General features: G+C 47.0%; 1 protein-coding gene across 1 annotated transcript in view; it reads right to left on the minus strand.

The window, feature by feature from the left end:
• Caln1 (calneuron 1) overlaps nucleotides 1–25,691 on the minus strand; it is a 471,181-nt gene extending 445,490 nt beyond the window's left edge. Inside the window, exon 1 of the mRNA XM_045142964.1 lies at nucleotides 25,261–25,691. The gene's annotated coding sequence lies outside the window, so the exon portion shown is untranslated. The remainder of the gene's footprint in view (nucleotides 1–25,260) is intronic.
• Between the last annotated feature and the right edge of the window lie 1,407 nt (nucleotides 25,692–27,098).

A 27,098-nucleotide genomic window follows, 5' to 3' on the forward strand; every position in this document is an offset into this window, starting at 1 on the left:
CATCTGAAAGCATGACTCCAGAGCGCTCGCTTCTCTCTCCCTCCCTCCCTCCCTCTCTTCCTCTCTCTCTTTCTCTCTCTCTTTCTCTCCTTCCTCCCTCTCTCCCTCCCTCTTTCTTTCTTGAGAACTGGTCTCATTCATGCATCCCAGACTCGCCTCAAGCTCACTACATAGTCAAGGATGACCTTGAACTCTTAAATTTCCTGATTCCACCTCCTGAGTGCTGGGATTATAGTTGTTCAGCACTCCCCGTAGAAGCAGCGCTGAGGGTGGGACCCAGGGCTCGGTTCAAGTGCTCTGGCAACTGGGCAGTGGCCCTAGTCACATTTAAAAGATGATATAGTTCTTTCTTAATTTGTTGTTGTTATTCCTTACGGGTACGTGTAGATGTACATGCTGTGAGTACATGTCAGCACATATGTCATGGCACACATGTGGAAGTCAGAGGACAACATTAGGAGTGTTTGTCTTCTCCTGCCACCTTGTTTTTGCTGCTGCATTTGACCTGGTCTAGCTGTCTTCTCCTGGATCTGCCTCCATTGTTGTAGGCACATTGGGATCCCAGATGCAGGTGCCACTTGGCATCCAGCTTTAAGGGAGTGCTGAGGAACTGAACTCAGGCCAGCAGGCCTAGAATCAAGTGCCTTTAGCAGCTGAACCAACTCACTAGCCCCAACTTGTTTTAATATTTTATTTTATTTATTTAACACACATGCAGAGAGAGAGAGAATAGACGCACCAGGCCATCTAGCCATTACAGACACATTCCAGATGCTTGCACCACGTTGTGCAGCTGGCTTTCATGGGTCCTGGGGAATCAAACCTGGGTCCTTAGGTTTAGCAGGCAAGCGCCTTAACCACTAAGCTATCTCTGTAGCCCCCAATTTTTTTAATCAGTAAATTTATCAAGGTCATGTTAGGACACACTTATGATACCAGCACTACTAAGATGGAGGCAGGAGGATGGTGAATATGAGAAGAACCTGTACTATATGACATAAAACCCCATCTTTAAAAAATAAAGAAAAGGAAACCAATAAATTAAAAATAATATAAAAGGAAGCCAGGTGTGGTGGTACATGTCTTTCATCCTAGCACCTGGAAGTCAGAGGCAGGAGGATCACTGTGAGTTCGAGACTACCCTGAGACTACATAGTAAATTCCAGGTCAGCCTTGGGGTACAGTGAGACCCTACCTCAAAAATGAAAGAAAGATAGAAAGAAAAAAAGAAAAAAAGAAAGAGGGAGGGAGAGAGGGAGGTGAATGGGGGAGGGAGGGAGGAAGAAAGGAAGGAAGGAGGAAGGGAAGGAGGGAAGAAGGGAAGGAAGATAAGGAAGGAAGGGAAGAAAAGGAAAGATAAAACAGTATATTTGGAAAATTCTATCCTTTCTACTAAAGTTCTTGCTAGTCTTTAGCTCATTCATGACCCTTCTGTCTGTCTCCCCAATCCTGGGACTACAGGAAACCACTACCATGCCTGGCTCTAAAGGAATATTCCTATGTGAGCAAGCAAAACACAGGGGGCAGCATGTTCTCCTGGGTTGATCCTTGGAGGGCCAGTATGTCTCAGAGCCTGTCACTCCACAAGAGGATTTATCCCAGCACCTTCCACAGTGAAGGCGGAGTGCGTTTAGCTCAGCAATTGCATGCTACAATTATTCCCCCAGCTCCATTCACCATGGCTGGCTGGCTGCACCAGGGGAAAGCCAGCATCCATCTCCATGGCTGACAGAGCAACAGACACTGGGAACAGGGCTATGACCACAGGGCTGACTGGACAGCTGCCAACCACCCAGGGAGCTTTGAGCTGGAGAGAGAAGGGAAGGGGCGAGGGGGTGGGATGACGAGGGAGGCTGATATCTCCATCTTCCTATTGTTGTGGCAGGCATCTGAATTGGGGGTACAAGTTATGGGAAGTACAGGGAATCCAAAGAAATTCTCTGAGTAGGGTAAAAAAAAAATGGGGGGCTGGGGAGAGAGCTAAAGTGGATAAAGTGCTTTCGGAGCAAACATCAGGACCTGCGTTCAGAACCCAGTACCCGTACAAAATGCCAGGCATTGGTGTCTACCTGTAATCCTAATGCTTCAGAGGTGGAGACGGAATCCCTGGGGCTCAGTGGTCAGCCAGGCTAGCCTCATTGGTGAGTTCTACATTCAGCAAGAAACCCTGTCTCAAAGAATAAAGAGGAGAGCAACTGAGGAAGAGACCCAACAATGACCTCTGGCCTCTACAGCCACACGCACACACACATGTATGAACACACATATATATACATGTGCACACACCACACCCACATGCACACCAAAACAAAAATAAATAAATAAATAAAGGGAGGGGAAGTAGGGCTGGAGAGATGGTTCAGAGGTTAAGTGTGCTTCTTGTGTAAGCATGAGGGCCTGGGATCGGATCGCTGGAGTCTGAATCTCCAGAACCCACGTGAAACAGCTAGGCATGGCCATGTGTCTGTAACCTCCGTTCCACAGGAGAGCAGAGACCGGGGAATCTTTCAAGCTGGTAGGGGGAAAAAAAAATCAGCAAGTTTTGGGATCAGTAAGAGACTCAGGCTCAAACAAAGATGGGTGGAAGTGAGCCGGGCATGGTGGTACACACCTTTAATCCCAGCACTCAGGAAGCAGAGGTAGGAGGATCGCTGTGAGTTTGAGGCCAGCCTGAGACTACACAGTGTGAATTCTGGGCTGGAGTGAACTACCTTGAAAAAAAAAAAAAAGGAATGGGGCTGGAGAGATGGCTTAGCGGTTAAGCACTTGCCTGTGAAGCTTAAGGACCCCGGTTCGAGGCTCGATTCCCCAGGTCCCACGTTAGCCAGATGCACAAGGGGGCGCACGCGTCTGGAGTTCGTTTGCAGAGGCTGGAAGCCCTGGCGCGCCCATTCTCTCTCTCCCTCTATCTGTCTTTCTCTCTGTGTCTGTCACTCTCAAATAACTAAATTTAAAAAAAAAATTAAAAAAAAAAAAGAATGGACACAAATCATGAAGTGGGACACCTAACTTTCTGCTGGGGCCACTGCAGGTGAGTGCATGGGCATACATGTACACACACACACACGAGAATAAAAGGGTTTAAAAATTAAAGAAATAGGTATACCAGACACCAAACATGGTGGTACACACCTTTAATCCTAGCAGTATGAAAGGTAGAAGGATCATAGTGAGTTCGAGGCCACCCTGAGACTAGATAGTGAATTCCAGGTCAGCCTGACCTAAAGTGAAACCCTACCTCAAAAAAAAAAAAAAAAAAAGAAGAAGAAGAAGAAAGAAATAGGTATAATAGAAAGGTGGAAGAAAAGATCGCTCACTGCATTTGAGACTCCAAGAGCTGTTTATGCAGAGACCCTTTTTAACCGCCTTGCCCTCCCTCTGCCAAGAACCAAATGATCCGGAAACTTCACTCAATTCAGGAGGAGAGCCCCTCTCTTAAAAGGCCCTACGGTGAATGCTATGATTTTAAAGCAATTAACGACTCTTCAGACTTCCTTGATGAGTGTCTTTAAGACCAAACACCTTGAATTTTTATTTTGTCTTGTCTCCTGCTTCTTTTTCCAAAGAATTCTAGGTCCTGAAAGAAGCTGTTCACTTAACACACTTCCATTCCTCCCTACCACCCACCTCTCCAGTCACAGAACTGTATCTGAACTATAATTATCTCCATTTTTATACTGGAGGCACAAAATTGTGGAGCAAGGAATGAAAGACACCATCACTGGAAGTGAGAACCACTTTGGGTACCAAGATAAAACTGCTTCTTCCAATTTCCAAATCCACACCTTATAATTCTAGGGGTGCAAAGATACAGATGGACCCCCACAGCACTGCCCTCCAACTGAATGGTTGTTTGAATGTGAAATGTCCCCTACAAGGTCCTGTGTTTGAACACTTGGTCCCCAGCTCCCAGGGCTATTTAGGAAGGCTGTGAAATCTATAGGAGGTGGGGCCTTGCTGGGGGAAATGGGTCTCTTGGAGGTGGGGCCCACGGCCTCACTTCCTGTTCCAAGCTCTGATTTCTGAGCCACCCAGATGTAATAAACCCTGAGTTAAACTCTAGCCCCTATGGAGAATACCAGCCACTATATCTTCCACACCATGCTGGCCTGTATCTCACTAAACCATGTGCAAGTATAAATCTCTCTGGGCTGGAGATATGGTTTAGTGGTTAAGACACTTGCGTGCAAAGCCTAAAGACCCAGGTTGGATTCCCCAGAATCCAAGTAAAGCCAGATGCACAAGGTGGCACATGTGTCTGAAGTTTGTTTGCAGTGGGTAGAGGCCCTGACACACCCATTCTCTCTCCCTCTCTCTACTACCCACCTCAAATAAACATGAAAATATTTTTAAAAGGATAAAAAGAATAAACCTCTCCCTCTCCCTTTTTTTTTGGCGGGGGGGGGGGGGTTGAGGTAGGGTTTCACTCTAGTCCAGACTGACCTGGAATTCACTATGTAGTCTATAGTCTCAGGGTGGCCTCAAACTCATGGCAATTCTCCTACCTCTGCCTCCTAAGTGCTGGGATTAAATAAGAAAAGGGGCTGGAGAGATGGTTCCATGGGCAAAGGCCCTTTCTGTGCAAGTATGATGGCTTGAGGGCACATACCCAGAACCCATGAAAAGGCTGACACAGTAGAAAGTATCTGTAACCCCAGCCCTCCTACAACGACACGAGAGGCAGACAGGAGAATCACCTGGACGCTTGTAGGAAACATGCCTCCTACCGCGGCAGTCACTAGCAATGGAGAACCCTGTCTCAAGCAATGAGAACTGATGCCCAGAGTTGTTCTCTGATCTCACTCACACCCATGAATACATATACATCGTGCAGCCACAAAGATGATGATTTAAAAAATAAGAAAGGGAGGGAGGAGGAAAAGGGATAGAAGGAAAAAAGAAAGAACAAGACAGAGAAAAGAAAAGCCCCTCGCACGTCAGCCAAGCCATAGCTGAATCCACAGAGGAATTGGGGAGACCAGCAAGAGTGCGGCTTCCATGCTGCTCATGATAATCAGCGCCAGGGTGAAGGAGACAGACCCTGAGAACACTGAACACCTACCAAAGCAGAGATCTAGAGGCTCCTAAGAACTCATCACTGAAGGAGACTCAAAACTCACCCACCACGGCTCAGGGAATTTTGCAGAAGAGAGGATGGAAAGATTGTAAGAGCCACAGGTTGAGACATCAGGCCCAGAGGCATTCTCTCCCTCCTTGCCCCCGAAATAACTGACTGCTGCTCCCCCAATGCATAACCCACAGCCCCATGGGAAATACCTACAACCCCACTGAGAAGGGGCCCTAGTGGAATGGGGGCAAGAACCAGGGGAAAGAGGATACAACACATGAGGTATCCATATGAAACATCTTAGCAATAATAATAATAATAAACATTTTAAAAAGGAAAAGAAGGAAGGAAGGGCCGTGTCTTAGAGTCTCTGCTTAGGAACAACTGTGGAGAGAACCCCCACCCCACGCAGCACCTTTCCTACTTTTTTTTTTTTTTTTTGAGGTAGGGTTTCACTCTAGCCCATGTACAAACACAGAGAAAGGAGGAATTAAGTTTAACATGGGGTCTAGGACACTTCATGGGAAAGGACAGATTTAATCTTACCTTCAATGACCAGAGGCATCATAGCTGCATAAAAACCGAAAACAAATTCACAGAAGTGTGTCACTTTGATGGGACTTGAATGTGCCAGAAATGACTTACAGTGGCCAAAAAGGCTAAATCAAAGTGACCAAGGAGTTGAAACACTAATTTCAGTGAGATGCATGTACAAGGTTACAGTTGATTCGAGTGGTATTACTAAGCCTGGCATAACTCACACATGGTCCTAGCAGCAGCTAGATATGGGTTTAAAAAGTAAGAGAAGGCCAGGCATGGTGGTGCAAGCCTGTATTCCAGTGCTTGGGAAGCTGAAGCAGGAAGATCTCAAATTCAAAGCCTGACTAGGAAACTTAGTGAGATCCTGTCTTAATACAAAACACCAAAGGGGTCTGGAGAGATGGCTTAGCAGTTAAGGCATTTACCTGCAAAACTAAAAGAACCAGGTTCAGCTCCCCAGTACCCACAGTAAGCCAGATGCACAAGGTGGCACATACATCTGGAGTTTGTTTGCAGTGGCTAGAGGCCCTGGTGTACCCATTCTCTCTCTTGTTCTCTCTCTCAAACAAATAAATAAAAATAAAATATTTGGACCAGAGAAATGGCTTAGCGGTTAAAACACTTGCCTGTGAAGCCTAAGGACCCAGGTTCGACTCCCCAGAACCCACATAAGCCATACACACAAGGTGATGCATGCATACTAAGTGAGGCATATGCATAAGATGGCACATGCATCTGGAGTTCAATTGCAGTGGATAGAGGCCAATTCTCTCACTCTCTCTTGCTCTCTCTCTCTCTCTCTCTCTCCCACATAAAAAGTAAATAATAAAATATTATTTAAAAAACATAAAAAGCTGAGTTGGCACTGAATGGGAGAAAATTTTCACCAGCTATACCACTGGCAGAAGCCTAATCTCTAGCATCTACAAAGAACTCAAAAACTAAACAATAAAAAAAATCAAACAACACACTCCAAAAATGGGGCAGAGAACTGAATAGGGAGTTCTCAGAGGAAGAAATACATATGGCTAACACACACTTAAGAAAATGTTCAGCATCCCTAACCATTAGACAAATGCAAATTAAAATGACTATGAGATTCCACCAGTAAGGAAGCAATCATTAAAAAGTCTAACAGCAACAAATGTAGGTGAGGATGTGGGGAAAGAGGAACCCTCATTCACTATTGGTGGGAATGTAAACTTGAACAACCATTATGGAAATCAATATGGAGATTCCTGAAAAGGCTGAATATAGAGCTACCAACAGAGCCATTTACTCCCTTACTGGGTATTTATCCTAAATGCTCCATGCTTCACTACAGAGATATTTGCTCAACCATGTTTATAACTGCTCAATTCATTATAGCTAAGAACTGAATCAACCCAGGTGCCCATCGCTGGATGAATGGATAACAAAGTTGTGGTATATTTACACAATGGAGTTCTATTCAGCAGTAAGAAAAAATGATACAATGAAATTTGTAGAAAAATGGACTTGAGGGCTGGAGAGATGGCTTAGCGGTTAAGCGCTTGCCTGTGAAGCCTAAGGACCCCAGTTTGAGGCTCGGTTCCCCAGGTCCCACATTAGCCAGATGCACAAGGGGGCGCACGCATCTGGAGTTCGTTTGCAGAGGCTGGAAGCCCTGGCGCGCCCACTCTCTCTCTCTCTCCCTCTATCTGTCTTTCTCTCTGTGTCTGTCGCTCTCAAATAAGTAAATAAAAAATTTTTTTTAAAAAGTTACAAATTTAAAAAAAAAAATGGACTTGAAACAGAGCATACTCAGCAAACTAACACAATCACAGAAAGACAAATGCTGCATGGTCTCAGTTATCTGCAGTTCCTAATCTGGACCAGCTTGAGTCGCTGACATACCTGATAGACAACTCAAGGCCCAGACAATAGGGATGGAAGGGTTTGGGGGGAGGGGAAAAGACAAACACAAAACTAAATCCAAAATGAACTGGTACCAAAGAAGCCCGTATCTTTGGAGATCGACTAAAAGGTACAACTTTCAACGGGAGTATGAGGAGAGTACCTGAAAAGAAGGGCCTTGGAAAGGGTAGGATGAAGACTAACCTTAAAATTTTTTTTTAGTCTCTGACCAGTAACTCCCAGTACCAGAAATCAGTTGCTACCCACAAGGAGCTATTGATCAGAGAGACCTACAAGGTCCCCAAAACAAAACAGGCTTCTGTCAAAGCACTTGATGACCCACCTGAGGCAAAAGGTAAGATCCTATTGCTCAAGACACCATATGCTGCCAACACAGAGAATGGAGAGACCTATCTGCAATCCAGAAGAGAGCCAGTCCCCAGACAGTTAGTCCATCTAGTGCTACTGGGAGAAAGTGGCCAACAAGAGTCTAAGCAACCAGAGGTCTAAACAACTCAGAAGCAAACAGCCTGACAGGATGTACACACCAGTGCAATAGTGGCATACAGCCTTGGAAGGTGACCAACAGCTTTCTGACTGTCTAAGAGAGCCTCTCAGTGTAAAGGAACCCGTATCTGGAATTGGGAACCACATCAGCATCCTATGGAGACAAAGATTATGCTCTCCAGTGTCAAGCTCTCACTAGTCTTTGGCTAAAAGAGGGGTTACAGACATGAAATTCTCCCAAAACGAATAATGCTTATCCCATTTAACCTATGCTGACTTTACTCTCCATTGGACAGCCTGTTCTTTTCCAGAAGGTAGCGAAACTTGAGGAGATAAACTACCCTTCACACTTCAGACAAGCCACAGCTGAAACCACAGAGGAATTGGGAGATGAGGAAGACTGCTGCTTCCGTGGTGAACCTGATAATCAGGGTGAAGGAGACAGACACTGAGGATACTCAACACTTATCAAAGCAGGGATTCAGAAGCTCCAAAGAGCCCACTGTTAGCTCAAGATGGGCTTCCTAAAATGGAGTCACCAAAGACAGCAGGATGACAACAGACACAAGGAAATGGGTCATTCACATTCCTCAAGGAACCACCCAGCCATTATCCCTTCCTTGCCTAATAATGCCCCACAGGTCATGATTTCCTGCCCCCTCATCTTGTAAGTCACCTGATCACTATTCTGGTGTCACACCTTGGCTATCTTAGATCTCCCCTAAAGAAACCTTTGGTTTAACTTTTCCCTTCCTCACCTTCCCCCAGCTGAAGAACTCTATATAGCCCACTGTCTGGAATCTCAGGTTGGCTGTGCTCCACTCTTGAGAGTCAGTCCTGGGAGCTTGTAATTTTCCCAAATAAAAGCTTCCATATTTGCCTCAGGGTGGTCTCCGTGGTCTTGGTCAGTCCCAAAACCTTACACCCATCATGGAAGCAGACTTAACACTCATCCACCATGACTCAGGAAATTTTGCGGAAGAAGGGGGTAGAAAGATTGTAAGAGCCACAGGTTGGGACATCATGCCCAGTCGTATCCCCCGCCCAAAAAAACTTAAAGGTGCTCCCCACAACTCATAATCCACAACCACATAGGAATACCAGCAACCCCACTGTGGAATGGGGGCAAGGATGAGGGAAAACAGGGTATTAACACATGATGTATCCATACAAAATATGTTCTTAATAATAATAATAATAATAATAATAAAACTGCATTGAGGGTGTATCTCAGTGTACAGAGAATAGCCAGCCTTTTTGAAGTTGTGAAGTCCATCCTCAGAACCACAAAATAAAGAAAGAAAAAGAAATTTGTGGTTGAAAAACTAGAAAATACATTCCAAATGTTATCATTTTTCTGTTTTATTAGAAGTTATTATCAATCTCTTACTGTATCTAACTTATGAATTCACTTTTACCATAGGTGTGCATATTGTACATAAAGGAAGAAATAGAGAGAGAGTGAGAGAGAGCTCAGTGTTATCTTGAATTTTAGGCAGCTCCTAAAAGGGAGTGAGGTCTTGGAACATATATCCTTCAAGATGAAAGGGGACCGCTAGGGGCTGGAGAGATGGCTTCACAGTTAAGGCACTTGCCTGCAAAGCCAAAGGATCCCAGTTCAATTCTCCATGACCCACATAAGCCAGATGCACAAGGAGGCACATGTGTCTGGAATTTGTTTGAAGTGGCTGGAGGCCCTGGCCCGCCCATTCTCTCCCCCCCCCCTCTCTCTCTTTCTCTCTCTGCCTCTTTCTCTCTCTCTCAAATAAATAAATAAATAAATAAAATCTATTTTTTTAAGAAAGGGGGGCCACTAGACATAACTTTTCCACAGATCTTATTCTCGTCTATGAAAATGACAATTCTCATAGTATCTACCTTACAAGGGTGTCGAAAGGACTGACTGTGTTAACGTATGTGAATGACTTAGAAAAGGCTACTTATGTAACCATTAGCTATAATTACACTCTCTTCATCTTGATGCTAAACTTCCTTGTGCCCCCCAAGTCTTCTCCTGTTCTATTTAAAGGTTCACTGTTCCAGAGACAAACACACTCCCTGGTCATCGGCGTCCCTGCAGTTCACATTCCTCATTGTCATCCCCAGTCAATTTCCAAAGCAAGAAATGTCCCTGTCAGCAGTGACATACAGAAACAGGTGCCTTGAGTTGAAAAAGTGGGAGAAAAAAAAAAAAAGATCTAACAAAATATATTTTATTAGTCACCCCGGGCTGAACATGTCACAGCTCCATGACAAATGCCAAAGAACATCAATTATGCACTATTCTTACAAAAAGCCTAATATATTCGTGACACCCAGAAACCTGTACATTTGAAAATGTTCTTTATTTGTTTAGACAAAGGGAGAAAATATTTGGGGTAGAAATGATAAGTGCAATTATTCTGCATGAAGTCGGGCCCCTTCCGCCAGCATCCCACCCGGAAGCAGGCTGTATCTGTCCAGGTATGTCAGCTCCAAGGACAGAAGAAAAGTTATCACACACTCTGGCCATTAACTGAAGTGTGTGGGGTGATTGGAGGGAGGGGATGGAAAATCGCAGCTATAAGTCATAGGAATGTGCCTCTAAATATGCCCGCAGTCTTTCTGGATGTATCTGTCTGGTGGTTCTTCTGAGCCCAGATTATCACTGGGTGAGGCAGGGTAGCTTCTCCATTTTCATCCTGACACTTCCATTCTGGGCCATGTCAACTCTGGCTTGTCAGACTTGGGCCAGATTAGTCTGACTCTGCTTCTATCAGCATAAATCTGAGTTGTTCTCACATGCTTTTAGTTCCCTCTTCCACAACATTGCTGGAGCCTTGGAAGGCGTGACGTAGAACGTCAGAGCCAGAGGAGGAGGTGGTGTGATATCAACCAGCCTTCATCACCATTGCTCTCAAGCTCACAGCAGCTGTGATTATCTGTGAAAGACCTGCACAAGCTTGGGCCTGTCAACATTCTCCCCTGGAGAGGGAAAGGGGCTCACAGGGCCTTCTAGAGGGTATGTAAGCGGGGGGAGGGAGAGACAGTTTCTTCAGTGGTGTAGCCTCTCGTAAGTTGCCCATGCTCCAGTAACTAACTTCTCAGGCACGTCTCTGTAAACAACCCTAATTAAGCTCATTAGTTTACATCAAAATGAGGGGGGGGTCATGAAGTAGAAGGGGGCTAGCTGGGAAATGGAAGATTAGCCATAGTGGGAGGGGGACAAGAGAGGGTAATGGGGTGCATATGATCAAAATACACTCATGCTTGTATGAATTATAGTGAAACCCATTATTATGTACAAGCAATCTATGCTAATAAAACTGGTTTTTTTTTTAAATGAGTCAGCCTAGATAATTTCTATGGTCCCTTTCTGGTCTCCATGTCTCTGAGTATAAATGCAGAGCAGGGATTGGAAAATGGGCTGACTTCTGGCAATATGTAACTTTCATTGGATGGCTGAGGTTCAGAGGGACTCCAGAAGGGACATGAAGACTGCCTTTGGATCTCTGCAGTGAGCCTCTGTCCCTTAGGGATAAAGAAGGCAGGGTGCCCCCACTCTTAATTCTCTTGCCCTGCCCTGGATGAATCCCCAAAGACACAGGCAGTGATTCCAGAAGCCCTTCACATGATGCTGAGTGAGGCAGGCCAATGTTTCTTCCTCTAGCACATTGCTTTCCCCAGTGTGGTCCACCAAGTTTCTACCGTATGTGACCGACTTCTACTCCTGGTCTCCACAATGACCAGAATTTTCTGGCACAAAATTTCCAAACAATTTTTTTTATCACATTCCTTAAAAAAAAAAAAAAACTCTGCTAGAGCCCTAAGTCACGATGGTGACTGTTTCATAAGGGTCAAAGAGGAGCTGGGGTTCCATCTCCATCCTAACCTGCCCTCCTCCCAGGAAGATTCTGATGTCACTGGTGAGATGTGATGAGGTCATTAACATTTTTATAGGGGTTCTCAGAAAAGTTGGAAAGCCACTGAAGTGAAATCTCAGCTGCAGCCCCCAGCATTGCAATCCAGTATGGGAACTCCCTCCTGAGTGCCTGGACCATTCACATCACTGCACATACACACCACTGGACCAGTCACATCACTGCATCATACACACCACTGAACCAGTTAAATCACTGCATCATTCACATCACTGCATATACACACAACTGGACCAGTCACATCACTGCACCATATACATCACTGCACCATACACATCACTGGACCATTCACATCACTGCATCATTCACATCACTGGACCACACTCATCACTGAAGGCATCATTTCTTCAGACATACCTTCCATGGAGGCATCACCAAGCACCATGGATCGTCCAGGCCCCAACTCTGAAACTACAGGGAGCCTGATGAGTTTCACAGCCAAAGTTCCCTGGCCTTGGTCTCTCTAATGTATGTGATCATGGATTGGCCTGTATCAGAAGTCATCATTTCGGACCAACACTGAGATCTCAGAGTGCTGACTTTGTAACAGTTTTCTCTAGCACTTTCCCCTTCTTTTATCTATGGCTTTTGCTTGTATTGTGTGTTGCATGCGAATGTGTATATGTGTGTTTCTATATAGATGGGCATGATGTGTGGGTGTGCATGCATGTTGTGTACATGTGCATGTGGAGGCCAGAGGACAACCTCTGGTGTCACCTTCCAGAATGCCATCCACCTCCTTTGAGACAGTTTCTCATTGGCCTGGCACCCAACCAACAGGCTAGATAACTGGCCAGAAAGCCCCAACTATCTTCTAGTCTGTGCCTCCCCAGTGCTGAGATTATATGCGCGCATCACCATGCCCAGATTTTCTTTTTTTTTTTTTTTGTTTTGTTTTGTTTTGTTTTTTGAGGTAGGGTCTCACTCTGGTTCAGGCTGACCTGGAATTAACTCTGTCATCTCAGGGTGGCCTTGAACTCATGGCGATCCTCCTACCTCTGCCTCCCGAGTGCTGGGATTAAAGGCATGCGCCACCACACCCAGCTCATGCCCAGATTTTCTATGTGAGTTCTGAGGATCAAACTCAGACACTCATGTTTATGAGGCAAGCACTTTACTGACTAAACTATGTCCCGTGTCCTATCTCTTCCTTTTAAAATATGGGATTTTTCTGTTACCTTCTTCTTGAAGGTTCCAATGGGTTCTAGAAGGCTGGATAGAAGCCTTTATCTTGTGCTGATAATTACAGCTTCGATTTATCTAAAGATCTCAGGGGTCAGCAGTACTTAGTTCTACCAGAACTCAAATGAAAGTGGTGTCCAATCAACTGGAGGGTTGAGAAAAAGAGAATTCCCAGTCTCAGTCTGAGGGTAGACATGAGCCCTTTACTTGCAAGCACCAAATTATCTGTGAAGGGAAGGATTGGGGACAACCCACAAAATAGACTTGAACAAGATTCTAGGCAGGCACTCAGCCACTAAGCTAAATCCCCAGTCCCATTAGTCACTTTTTATTTTTAAAAGGTGTATATATTTGCAAGAGAAAGAGGAGACAAAGAGAATATGGGTGTGCCAAGGGCCAGGACCTCTTGTCATTGAAAACAAACTCCAGACACATACACTACTTTATGTATCTGGCTTTATGTAGATACTGAGGAATCGAACCTGGGCCAGCAGGCTTTGCAAGCAAGCATCTTTAACCACTGAGCAATCTCCCCACCCCCTTTAGTGACCTTATATTTTGAGCTAGAATCTCACTAAATTGCCCCAGGTGTCCTTGAACTTTGATCTTCCTGACTCAGCCTCCCAAGTAGCTGGGACGCCAAGCCTGCTCCAGGGTGTGAAGCACATCTTTGTTTCAACAGTAAGATGGGGGAGGTATTAATCACATGGAATGCCGGCAACATCATGAGCACTATCCGTGTAGCTGTTATTATGTGTGGCGGGTGCTCTTCTGCTAGATATGAAATGCATGCTTATGCATAGCCGCATAAGATGAAGCACCAACCGTAGATCAGATGGGAAAACAGAGTAACTGGTTTCCCAAACAAGGAGCAGGAAGGAAGGCTGGAGGCTGAAACGCTACATCAATGTGCACTACAGATGTTTGCGGCTATAAAGATGTTTACACAGTAATTAGGCCTGTTATCAGTACACACAGAGATTACACTTTGTGGAATGAATGAGCCACTCACAAGCCCTCCCATTTTTCATCAGATTCATAGTGCCTCCCTAATTCTTGGGTTTACAAGAATAAACTCATTTTCTACTAACACAAAGCCTTGGGTGAGTGTAGGGGAAAGACGCTCGGGTAGAGAGCAGACCTAGGTGACTAAACACGTGTCATTTAATCACCATGGTGTGCTTCTTCTCCACCTTCGACACACGACAGCAGTGTCCCTCTATCATAAGTTAGAATTCTTTGCTGGGCATGTATTCATTCCTCTCTTCACCAAGGGAAGGATATTTTTTTTGTGTTTTGTTTGTTTTTTGTTTTTTGGGGTAGGGTCTCATTCTAGTTCAGACTGACCTGGAATTCACTATGTAGTCTCAGTGTGGCCTCAAACTCATGGCAATCCTCTTACCTCTGCCTCCCAAGTGCTGGGATTAAAGGCGTGCAGCACCATGCCCGGCTAAAGGATATGTTTAATTGAAATAGCAATGGGAAGGTAATATGATGGTTTGAATGGGAAGAACCCTCCACGGGAGCTGGGAAGGTAGCTCGTGGGTAAAGTGCTTGCCTCGCAAGTATGGGGACCCAAGTGTGGCACCCAGAAGCCACATAAAATGCCAGCTTGGTGGTACACACCTGCAATTCCACTACTGGAGAGAGGAAGACGGCAGGATCCCTGAGGCCAGACAGCCTAACCTACTTGGCAATCTTTTTATAATCATGGAAGTTGTTAATAAAAATTTGAAAAGAAAAAAAAAGGCTTCCTCTTTTAAGTTGTGTCTTTCAGGTGTGTGGGGACGCGTACTAAGACAGGGACTGTCTGCTGCATTACAAAACAGACTCCAATCCAAACTGCTCAGTGGTTTGCACACTAAATGGGAGCGGTTGAGTAAATCTCCAAAACCCAGTCTGTACTATGACATGACAAGATAAATGTTCTCCTATGACCACAGACAGGCCATCCTAAAATGCATCAGTGCCCCCAAGTAACACTTAGTTTTTTTGCTCTTCCCCTTGTCTGTTGTAATAAATATGTCACAAACATAATTAGCTCAGTCGCCTAGTTTATACTTCTCTAAGTTTTCATGTCACCTAAGTTTGTTAATGAGAAAGTGAGAGATATTTGTAATTATGACACAAAATTTTGGGATCCAGCACTAGAGCAGTAATGCTTAATGTGCAGAGATGAGTTTTTAATAAATATTTAATTGCTTTATTCTTTATGAATGTAAATTATGCTTCCAGTAAATACCCTGGCTACTAAAAAGGCAAGATTCAGTCAGTATCTCCAAGCTTAGTTATGCATTCAAGTTTCCTAATTAGGGGGAAAAATGATCTGGGTTTCAAAGTCTAGAGGAAGGAATTCCGGACCTTAATGTTAGGGGAAGTAACTTGTTACAGAAACTCATAGATTAGATAAAACCTACTGCAAGGGTTTTAAATGCATACAAAGAAAATCTAGCGCTAGAGATATTTGAAATGTTGATGCTCTGGGCAAAGAGTTCTTGTCTTTCTTTAAAAAAAACAACTCAGAGCCGGGCATGGTAGCGCATGCCTTTAATCCCAGCACTCAGGAGGCAGAGGTAGGAGGATCACCTTGAGTTCGAGGCCACCCTGAGCCTACATAATGCATTCCAGGTCAGCCTGGGATAGAGTGAGACCCTACCTCAAAAACAAAAAAAAACCTCAGTGTCATGTAGATGTGTGTGATGCGTGTGTGTTCATGTGTGTGAGCTCAGCGTGCGTGCACGTTGAAGGCAGAGGACAAGCCCAGGGTGTCAGTGTCTGCCTTCCACCTTGCTTGTGGCAGAGTCTCTTGTTGTTCCCCACTGCACCCAGCAGGCCAGCTGGCCCACAGGCTGCTGAGGATTCTCCTATCATGCCCCCATCTCATCACTGGCATGCTGAGACTACAGACCCGCGCCACCACATCCAGCTTTATGTGGGATCTGGGGATCTGAACTCAGGTCCTTACGCTTGCTGTAGCAAGTGCTTTTACCTACCCAGCCATATCCCCAAGCTCAAGAAGTTCTTAAAAACGGAAATTCCTAATTGAGTTCAGTGTGATGGCATGTATGGGTAATGCCAGCGCTTGGGAGATGGAGGCAGGAGGATCAGGAATTCAAGGCCAACTTTGGCTATTTAGCAAGTCTGTAGTCAGCCTGGGCTACACAAGACTCTATTCCACAAACTAAAATAAAATTGATGCTAAACTGGACTTAGTGGGTTCATGCCTTTAATCCCAGCACTCAGAAGGCTGAGATAGAAAGAACACTAGTTTCAGGCTAGCCTGGGCTATAGCAACACTCTGCCTAAAAAAACAAAAAGAAAAAAAAGTTTTCTTTCTGAACTAAAACTATTTCCTAACCAGAAAATAAAAGGCCCCACAAAATCAAAAGTTTGTCTTCTGTACCAATCAGGACTGTGGAAGTTTTTTAAAAATATATTTGTTTATTTGAGGGAGAGAGAGGCAGAGAGGGAGACCCAGTATGGATGCACCAGAGCCTCCTGCCACTGCAAACAAACTCCAAATGCATACACCACTTTGTGCACCTGGCTTTACGTGGGTAGTGGGAGAAAGACCCCAGATTTTAGGCTTTGTAAGCAAGAGCCTAACTGCCGAGCCATCTCTCCAGACCCCAGGGCTACAGGTGTTTTACTTTAATGTTTTCAAACAACTAAAATGGTAGGGAAAGAGTGGGTTTTAGTTTTCTGTTTGCCTGTGGGGTTTGAGGCTTTTTTGTTGTTGTTGTTTGGTTGTTTAGTTGATCATTTCTTTTGAGGCAGGATCTCAGTCTGGCCCAGACGGATTGGGAATTCACTGTCTCTATAGCCCAGGCTGGTCTCAAACTCATGGCAATTCTTCCTCAGCCTCCCAAATGCTGGAATTAAAGGTGTGCACCACAAAATGGATTGGACAGTGTTTGACTGGCACTCTCATAGCACCCCTATTCAAGAAATTCATGACCAATCATTTAAGAATCAAAAACAGAAGCTCAGCAGGGTGGTTCATCCCAGCACTCAGGAGGCAGAGGCAGGGGAATCAAGAGATCAAGGCAAGGTCAAAGCCAGCCTGAGCTACATAGTGAGTTTCAAGCCAGCCAGAGTTGCACGGTGAGAGCCTATCTCAACAAAACCAAACAAACAAGGGCTGGCGAGATGGTTCATTTGGTAAAGTGTTTGCTTCACAAGCATAAGGACCTGAGTTTGGATCCCCAGGACCAACATTAAAATGCTGAGCATGGTGGCACATACTTATATTCCCAGCACTGGGGAGGCAAAGACAGTGACTGGCCAGTCTAGTCTATTTGGTCAGTTCCAGGCCAGTGAAAGTCTCAAAGGAAGTGGATGGTGTTCTTAAGGGTAACACACAAGGTTGTCCTCTGGCCTCTACACACACACACACACACACACACACACACACACACACAATATGCACACATAAACACACATACATGCACATCGTACAAGCCTAAAAAAAAAATAGAATGAATCCAATTGTAAAAGAAATGAGAACTCATTTGCAAAAAAAATTAAATCATTTCCATAGTATCAATTTCACTGGACAAACATTGGCAACATTTCTGGTCCGTGTCTTTCCATTCGTTCTTCCACACTGTCTTTTAAACAAAACTGAAATTGTACTACACGTGCATTTTTTTTCTGTGCCCACATTTAATTGGCATACTAAAAAATCACTAAATTAAGGTCAGCAAAACATTCTCTCCATCTGTTACTTAGAAGCACTACATTTCCATTTCACACTGTACCAGAGAAAGACTCCCCTCAGCGAACCAAGGAGGTGTGTACAGCGCACAAAACTGCCAGGGGTGAGCTTCAGGAGCTCTGAGCGTGGCGGATCTCACCTGTGATTCCAGCACTCAGGAGGCTGAGGCAAGAGGAGAGTAAAACCAGCCTGGGCTATGGTGTGAGAGTCGTCTCAAAAATCAATTAATTAATTTTTAAAATCTAAAAACAGGGCTGGAGGGCTGGAGAGATGGCTTAGCGGTTGGTTAAGCGCTTGCCTGTGAAGCCTATGGTCCCTGGTTCGAGGCTCAATTCCCCAGGACCCAAGGGGGTGCACATGTCTGGAGTTTGCAGTGGCTGGAGGCCCTGGCACGCCCATTCTCTCTATTTCTCTCTGTCTGCCTCTTTCTCTGTCTGTCACTTTCAAATAAATAAGTAATAAACAAAAAAATTACTTAAAAACAGGGCTGGAGAAATGGCTTAGGTTCAATTCCCCAAAACCCACGTAAGCCAGATGAACAAGGTGGTACATGCATCTGGAGTTCATTTGCAGTGGCTAGAAGCCCTGGCGTGCCCGTTCTCTCTCTATCTCTCTTCTATCTCTCTCTATATACCTCTGCTTACAAATAAATAAATAGATGTTTTTAAAACTTCATCTCTTAAAAAAGTATAAAAATCTAAAAACAAGGGGCTAGGGAGATGAGCCAGCAGGTAAGAGTATTGTAACGCACATTAAGGACCTCAGTTCAATCCCTAGTGCTCATGTGAAAAGCCAGTGTGACCACGCACACCTGTAAGCCCATGCTGAGTGGGGCAAAGACAGGAGGATTGTTGGGGATCCCTGAAAAAATAATGAAGAGGCTCAGGGAAAATAGACAGTAGAGCAACAGAGGAATTCGCCTGATGTTTTAGTCTGGCCTCTGCACACAAACACACAGGGTACACACATCTGCACACACATGTGCATACACTCACTATACATACACTCTCCTCACACACTCATACACAACTAAAAAAGAAAATAATATAAAAAAAAAAGACCAACCATATGACCCAGCTATACCATTCCTGGGTATACACCAGAAGGAATCTAAGCCAGCATACCACAGAGATGTCTGCACATCCGTGTTTCCTGCTATACCAGTCACAATGGCCAGGGTGTGAGATCAACCCAGACATCCATCAACAAATGAATGGATAAAGCAAATGAGGCACAGATACACTATGGAGTTTTTTTTTTTAAATAGTTTTTTGTTTTATTTTGTTTTTTGAGGCAAGCCCAACAGACTGGCCTTTTTATGTGACAAAGTGAGAGTGAAAGAAAGAGAAAGAATTGGTGAGCCAGGGCCTCCAGCCATTGTAATCAAACTGCAGACACGTGTGCCATCTTGTGCGCATGTGCCACTTTGTGTGCCTAGCTTACATGGGATCTGGAGAACATGGGTCCTTAGGTTTTGCGGGCAAGCCCCTTGACCACTAAGCCATCTCTTCAACCCTAGAATATTTTATTATTTAATTATTTATTTAGTATTTGCAAGAGAGAGAATAAGAGAAAGAGAGGGAATGGATGTGTCAGGGGTCTCTTGCCCCCAGTCAGGACTATGAGTTTTTCAAAATATGTATTTATTTATTTATTTGAGAGAGAAAGAGGCAGAGAGGGAGACTGAGTATGGGCACACCAGGGCCTCCTGCCACGACAAGCAAATTCCAGATGCAAATAACACTTGGTGCCTATTACTTTATGTGGGCACTGGGGAATCGAACTCAGACCATCAGGCTTTGTTAGCAAGTACCTTTAACTGCTGTGCTATCTTTCCTGCCCCACCATGGAGTTTTCTTCAACCATAAGCAAGAATGAAATGATGTCATTTGCAAGAAGATGGTGTGGCGCTGGAGAGATGGCTCGGTGGCTAAAGGTGTTTGCTTTCTGGAAGAGCCTGATGACCCGGGTTTGATTTCCCAGCACCCACATAAAGCCAGACGCACAAAGCAGCACATGGGCTGGAGTTCCTTGGCAGTGGGCAGGAGGCTCTGGCATGCCCATGCATCTGCCTCTTTCCCTGTGTATCCACCTCACTTTCGAATAAATGAAGTTAATAATAAGAAAATGGATGGAACCGGAGATTATCATGATAAGCAAAATAAGCCCAACCCAGAAAGACAAATATCACATATTTTTTTGCCATTTGTGGATCTTATATTTTATACATACGTATAGAATAATTTATATACACCATGAAAGTAGAAGGAAGGCTGAGAAAAGAAAGGAGACAAGCAGAGGGGGCAAAAAGGGAAGTTATGTGGGTCCATGGTGTCTAAGTACATGATACCCTTAAAATGATTGCCTTATAAAACTCAACATTGGGCTGGAGAGCTGGCTTAGTGGTTTAGGTGCTTGCCAGTGAAGCCTAAGGATCCAGGTTCAAGTCTCCAGATCCCACATAAGCCAGATGCACATGGTGACACATGCATCTGGAGTTTGTATGCAGTGGCTAGAGGCCCTGGCATGCCCATTCTCCCTCAATCTCTCTCTCTCTCTCTCTCTCTCTCTCTCTCTCTCTCTCTTTCTCTCTCATAAATAAATTAAATTAAAAATTTTTTAAACTAAACATTTTGGACAATGAATATATGTTAAATAAATAGATAAGCAAGGGCTGGAGAGATGGCTTAGCAGTTAAGACACTTGCCTGTGGAGCCCAAAGACCCACATTTGACTCTCCACATCCCACATAAGCCAGGCACACAAAGGTGAGGCAAACACAAGGTCACAGATGCCCACTAGGTGGCACTAGTGTCTAGCGTTCGATTGCAGTGGCCGAGGCCCTGGTGTGCCAATTCTCTCTCTCTCTCTTTCTCTCTCTTTCTCTCTCGCTCTCGCTCTCGCTCTTTGTCAAACATAAAAATAAAATAAAATAAATAATATAGGGCTAGAGAGATGGTTTAGCCTGCAAAGCCGAAGGATCCTGGCTCAATTCTCCAGGACCCACTTGAGCAAGATGGACAAGGGGCTGCATGCATCTGGAGTTCCTTTGCAGTGGCTGGAGGCCCTGGTGCACCCATTCTCCCTCCCTCCCTCTCCCTCTCTCTTTCACTCTCTCTCTCTCTCTCTCATAAATAAATAAAATATTTTTTAAAGAATCTATTTTTTCTTAAAAAAAAAAGATAAGTAAAATCATGTCACAAACCCACCCTCTAGTGCCTCCAACAGACTCAGTGTCAGTATCAACCCCGAACCCCACATGCTGACACCCATCCCTAGGCACTAACCCTCGCCTCTCTCATCTCATGCCAGGCCAGTCTCCTTCCACCCCTCTGGCTCAGCTCATTCCTACCACAGGACCTCTGCACCTCCTGCTGCTGCCGCCTGCTTCCCCATCTCATCACTTCCTATCTTGTCCTTTGTATGGTATAAGTGTGGTGTGCACGCGTGTATGCATGCGTGCACATGTATGTGTGGGTCCATGTGGGAGGCCAGAAGTCAATGCCGGGTGTCTTCCTCAGTCACTGTCCACCTTACGCTCTGAGACAAGGTCTCGTGTTGACATGAAGCTTACCATTTAGGTTAGGTCAGCTAGCCAGCTTGCCTCAGTGACCTTCTGTCTCCAGCTCCCCAGGACTGGGATTGCAGGTAGGTTCAACAACGCCCAGCTATTGTGAGGGTGCTGGGAGCCCTTGTGCTTATGCAGTAAGGTCCCCTACCCATCTCCTCAGCCCCTGTATGTCACTTGTTTGTCGTGTCTAAAAGATGAGAGCAGCGCTTCCGTCTGTCCAGCTCACCATTTCTGTAGGAGTCAGACTCTCTATACGCACGGGCTGCGTGAGTGAAAGTGTCCTCTCATGCTTGAGTCTGTGGGGCATGAGATAAAGTAACCTAATTTAACAAGCCATATTCATAGTAGCAAAACCCTTAGTGAGACTTTTTAAAATAGCTCACCACTTAGACAGCAGCTCCCAGCCCCACCCCTGGGAAAACAAGCCAGTGATTTTGTCTTGGCAAGTCTGATTTTGCTTCTCCACCCTGTCACCTAAACTACAAACCTAATGATCACGCTATACCTGTCCCTGCCTCCTACCTCCACATGGATCATTAAGTCCTGGCAAGCCAGGTATGTTAAGGGAGGCTACAATCCCAGAACTGAGGAGGCAGAGGTAGGAGAATCACAAGTTTGAGGCTAGCCTGGGCTATATAGCAGCCAGTCAAAAAGAAAGAAAGGGCCAGGTGTGGTGGCACACACCTTTAATCCCAGCACTTGAGAGGCTGAGGTAGGAGAACTGACTTTGAGGCCCGCCTGAGACTACATAGTGAATTCCAAATCAGCCTGGACTAGAGCGAGACCCTACCTCAAAAACTGGGGTGGGGGAAGGAAAGAATGAAGGGAGGGAGAAAGGGAAGAGAAGGGAAAGGAAGAAAGAAGAAAGAAGAGGGAGGAAGGGGGAGAAGGAAGAAAGCTAGACTGACAATTTTCTTTTCTGGGAAGGATTCAAAAGCTCTGTTACCAGCTTTTAGCAAGATCATTCCAAAAGCCAGGCATGGTGGTACGTGTCTATAATCCCAGAACTTGGGAAGTTGAGGCAGAAAGATCAATGACATTCTCAGCTATATACTGAGTTTGAGGACAGCGAAGGCTACATGAGAAGCTGTCTCAAAAATAGTAATAATAATGATAATAAAAGAAGGAAGTAAGACATTCTAAACTAGAACCCTGCCCTGCTTAATACTTAAGCACTTATAAAGGTATCTTAGTGCAGAGATAAATGATAAACCCAAGAGCAGCTGTCGCACACACATTCACATCCCTGGTTCTAATGCCCTCCCCTACAGAGGAAAAGGAGCCTTCATCAAAGGTGGCCTGTGATTTACTCAACGGAAGCAGCTGAATTATTTTCTTTCCTTGTTTGTGTGTAGGCCGGCTCTTACCCTGGAGTCCAGACTGGCCTTGAACTCACGATTATGCTGCCTCAGCCTCCCAAGTGCGGCGACTACAGACCCACACCACCATGCACCACAGTTATCCTCCTCCTCTAAGCCTTATCTACACCCTGACTAGAGACTGGGTTACTGCCAAGAGTCACTTTCTGAGTTCAAGGAGAGGTGACTGACGTCTTGGGGGACAGTTCTAAGGGGATTTTGCTCTCCTCCAATAAAAGACCCTCAGGATTACATTTCCATGTAGTTTTATCTTCATGACTCTACTCAGATACACCTGGTCACCCACTCCTGCCTCTATGAACCAGTTTCTCAGCAAACAGCTGTCCCTGACCGAGCTACTACCATGAAAACCCAGCAAGCTTGCCATGAATTCAGAAAGGGCAGCCTTGCTGAACCCAGGAAGCTCAGGGATGACCCTGTCCTTGCCCCGGGGCCCACGAATGAATTCTAAATAGGGCGAGGCAAAACAGCTGCCAGCCTAGGAGGGGTCTGAAGGGCCACTTGGACTTCAGGGAACACCTCAAGTACAGAAGTAGTAAATAAAAATCAACTACAAGGGCTGGGGAGATGGCTCTGTGGGTAAAGTGCTTGCCTTGTAGCCATGAGGACCTGCGTTTTTGATCCCCAAAACCCATATTTTTTTTTAAAAAAAGCCAGATGCTTGTAATCCTAGCTCTGAGGAGACAGAGACAGGTGGATCCCTGGGGCTCGCTGGCCAGCCACTCCAGCTTACTTGACAAGTGCCTGGCCAGCAAAAGACCTTGTCTCAGAAGAGGTGGGTGTTACCAGCTGAAAGACACCTGAGGGTGTCCTCTGGCGTCCACGTGAGCGTGCATGCACACGCGCGTGCATGCACACACACACACACACAATCAAAGACAAGGGCTGGGGCTGGGAATGTCGCTCAGTGGTACAGCATTCTGAGAACATGTGCAAAATTGTGGGTTCCATCCCAGCATTGCAAAAAAAAAAAAAAAATCTACTCATCTTCTTCTCTCGGCACCTCCTCCCACCTTACAAAAAGAAGAAGGAAATTTAAAAAACATAAAGTAAAATAAAAAAACACCACCTACAACGAGCCAGAGGACAGCTGGGGAGTGGCTTTCCTACGGAAAACATGTCCTACACCACCTTCAAGACGATTTCACACCAAATGGCTTTACAACCTTTTACAAAGCTCTCATGTCTGCATTGAAAAATAGTTATCTTTGCCAACTGCCAGTCAGCAGTTAATGAAGCAGAACACGAGTCTTTCCACGTGCACAAATGCTGTGTGTCCTGCAGAGGAACACGGTTAGAAATCTGTTCATCCTTTCTACAGAAGGTCCAGTCAACTGCCTGGCCAGGCGGGCCACTGTGTGATGTAATTATCATCAACACTAGATACATACGGGGGCGCGGGGGGGGGGGGGACGACTCTAGGGCTGCTAATCTCTGAGCCCAGAGGAGTCTCCCTTTTTTTTTTTTTTTTTTTGCAAAAGGCTCTGGACCTGGGGATGGCGCCCCCGTTGATGGCACCCAAGGAATTGCAAGCAAGCACCGCTTGCCCCGAGAGCTAAGGAAGGACTAGGATACAAGTGGATTGTCACACATAGACCTTGTGCAACAAAACTGAACACGAGAAATAATGTCTGGGATGGGAACCCAGGACGCACGTGGCCAGGGCAATGGAAGCAAGCTCCCCGCCTAGCACCATCTGCCCATGAGGGTGAGGCATCCTCGGCTCTCCAGAGAACTGAGGCTAGCCCAGGACTATCCGCTGCTGCCCAGGCGCCCTCGGGCCAAGTCTAAGAACTTCACCCCGCTTTGCACTGCTCAGGGCAAACCAAGCTGGCACCTAAGATGCAGATCCCGCCTCTGTCCAGGCGCTGGGACTCATCCAGCTGTCAGAACCTCAAGGGGTCCTCGCGGGGTTTCCATAGAAGTCCCGGGTTACTTCCACGTGCCCCAAAGTCAGCCCATTTGGCTCAAGAGGGTCCAGCAGCTGAGGCTGGGAAGCTGGAGGTGGAAGGGACCCTACCTCCAGCTTGCCCCCTGATCGCCATGACTCCTGGCTTCCCGGAGACCGGGATGCCACTATAAGCTCCCACCTGGGCTGTGATGCGGATCCTGGCCACCACCGTGCGCTCACTTTCCCAACAGCCCCGGGTGCCTCCTGGGGTGGCCACTGAGGCTCAGCGAGTGGACACAGTGCCTGGATCTCCAAGTGAGCCGAGGCCCTTTCTCAGCCCCCCTCGCCTCCTCTCCACCCCAAGCATTTAGAAAGGGCTGGGTGGCTCCGGTGGCACCCCAGCTCAGGGCAGTGGGCGCCCTGCGAAGGGCCAACAGGTACAGGAGGCGCTGTGGGCAGCATGCCCGCCCACTCGGAGGAGCACTGGGGTCGGGGCGCCGAGAAGGGGGCTAGGATGGAGGGATGGATGGATGGATGGATGGATGGATGGATGGAGTCAGGCAAGGATTCAGGGAGGAGCTGAGTGGAGTCCCCGGGGCGCCACACTCACCTCTCTTGGGGCCGGAGCCCCACAGCAGCCGGACTGCCCAGGCACCTCCTCCGAAGCCCGCAGGGAGGGGGCAGTGCAGATCGATCGGAGATCTCCGCCTGGGTACTCAGGCTCCCAGCCGGCAGCCGGGTCCCCACTCCAGCATCCTCCCTCTCTGATCCCCACCGGCGGGCGGGCGGGGTTTTGGGGGGCAGAGGGAAGGCCGCTGCCCAAGGCGCGCGCACCGGAGCCAGGCACCGGCAGCGCTGAGTCCCCTGATCTGGGCTAAGCTGAGCTCTATCCCTCCCTCTCTGTCCTTGTCCTCTGCTCCCGGCTGGGGGAACGTGCGCCCCGCACCCCTGCACTGAGCTCTCCTCTACCCCTCCCGCTCCCGCCGGCCGCGCCGGCTCAGCCCATGTGCGCGGCTGCCTCGCAGCGCCCGGGAGCCCAGTGGCCGAGGCCCCGCCGGAGTTGCGCGCCCTAGAAACTCCATGCAGCTCTGGCCTCCTCCCCACTTCCTCCCCCGACTCCTCCCCGAGGGGGAGCGTGGCACACGATCCCCCCCCTCCCTACACACACACACACACACACACACACACACACACACACACTGCTTTCTCCCGAGCCTGGAGCTGCGAGCTTGTGCTGGCTGGGCCACCGGTTCCCCCAGGCTTCTCCCAGGGTCGGGGAGCCCCCCCACCCCCACCCCTAAGCTTCTCCAATGGCTCCCTCGGTTTCCAAGCAGCGCAACCTGAGGAACGCCTCGGCGCGCGCGCAATCACTCACACACACACACACACACACACACACACACACACACACACACACACGGGGTGAGCTGCAGCTCGGCAGACGCTCCTTCCTCTCCTCCCAAAGAAGCCGCCCACATTAACTCCACACAAATTGCTGTTTCTGTCCATTGCACAGCCCCCCCCCAGGTTGTCCCCCCCCCCCCCAAACTTAACTCCTTCATCCCTGATGCCCAACACCCTTGGACCACAGTTACACCTGAGTCCTTCCACTACAGGGCGGGGAGGAGATGGACGGGTTCCTCGTCCAAACTGGGGAGAAGACTAAGACCCTACAAGCCACTCCTGGCGTCATCTGGACAGGCAGGTCTGCTGGAAGCATGCCCACCCATGGCTGATCCCACTCCGCTAGAGCCTCAGAACACGTGGGCTGGTCCCCACTTCTCCTTCCAAGGTCAAGGAATGCATTCCATGAGAGACGGAGAGAGAATGCATATGGACACAGGTGTGGGCTTGAAACCTTGCAGAGTTTCTGCAGCGGGCCCTAGCTCTCATCTCCACCAAGTCCAAGCCCACCTTCTCTCCCCTTGCCCCGCACTTCAAGGGCAGCAGTTAACTTGGAGCTACCTGGCAGCGGGGCCACCGTGCTGCCACCCAAGAGCCTAGGAGCCGATGGAATGCACAGTGCCACCAAGGGTTGTGTTGTGAAGAAAATAAAGTCCCCAAACTGGGTCTCCGGAGGGTCAAAGAGAGACAGGACATCTGCTGCGCTGCGTGCCTCAAAGGAGAATCGCTTACCTGGCTGGAGCAAGCTAGTCTTTCTTGGAGCCACTCTCCTGTACAGGGGCTCCGGATCTTGCCCCGTTCCCCTAAATGGTGGCAGAAAGACTGCTCACCAGCCCAGAAGCCTCCAGATTCCAAAAGGGAGAGATGTGAAAATTCTCACTCCAGTAGGGAACAAAGCAGGCAAGGCAGCCATAAACATCTCATGCAAGAAGCTTGGCCATCACCTCTCTGCTGGCTGGTGGGGCTGCCAAGGGAGTTTGGGTATTGGCACCGCCAGCCAGCCACACAAGTTAATCAGGGTCTCCTCCCTGTCTGTGCCTTCTG

Source organism: Jaculus jaculus, chromosome 2 (genome assembly GCF_020740685.1).
Source record: "Jaculus jaculus isolate mJacJac1 chromosome 2, mJacJac1.mat.Y.cur, whole genome shotgun sequence".
Lineage (NCBI taxonomy): Eukaryota > Metazoa > Chordata > Mammalia > Rodentia > Dipodidae > Jaculus > Jaculus jaculus.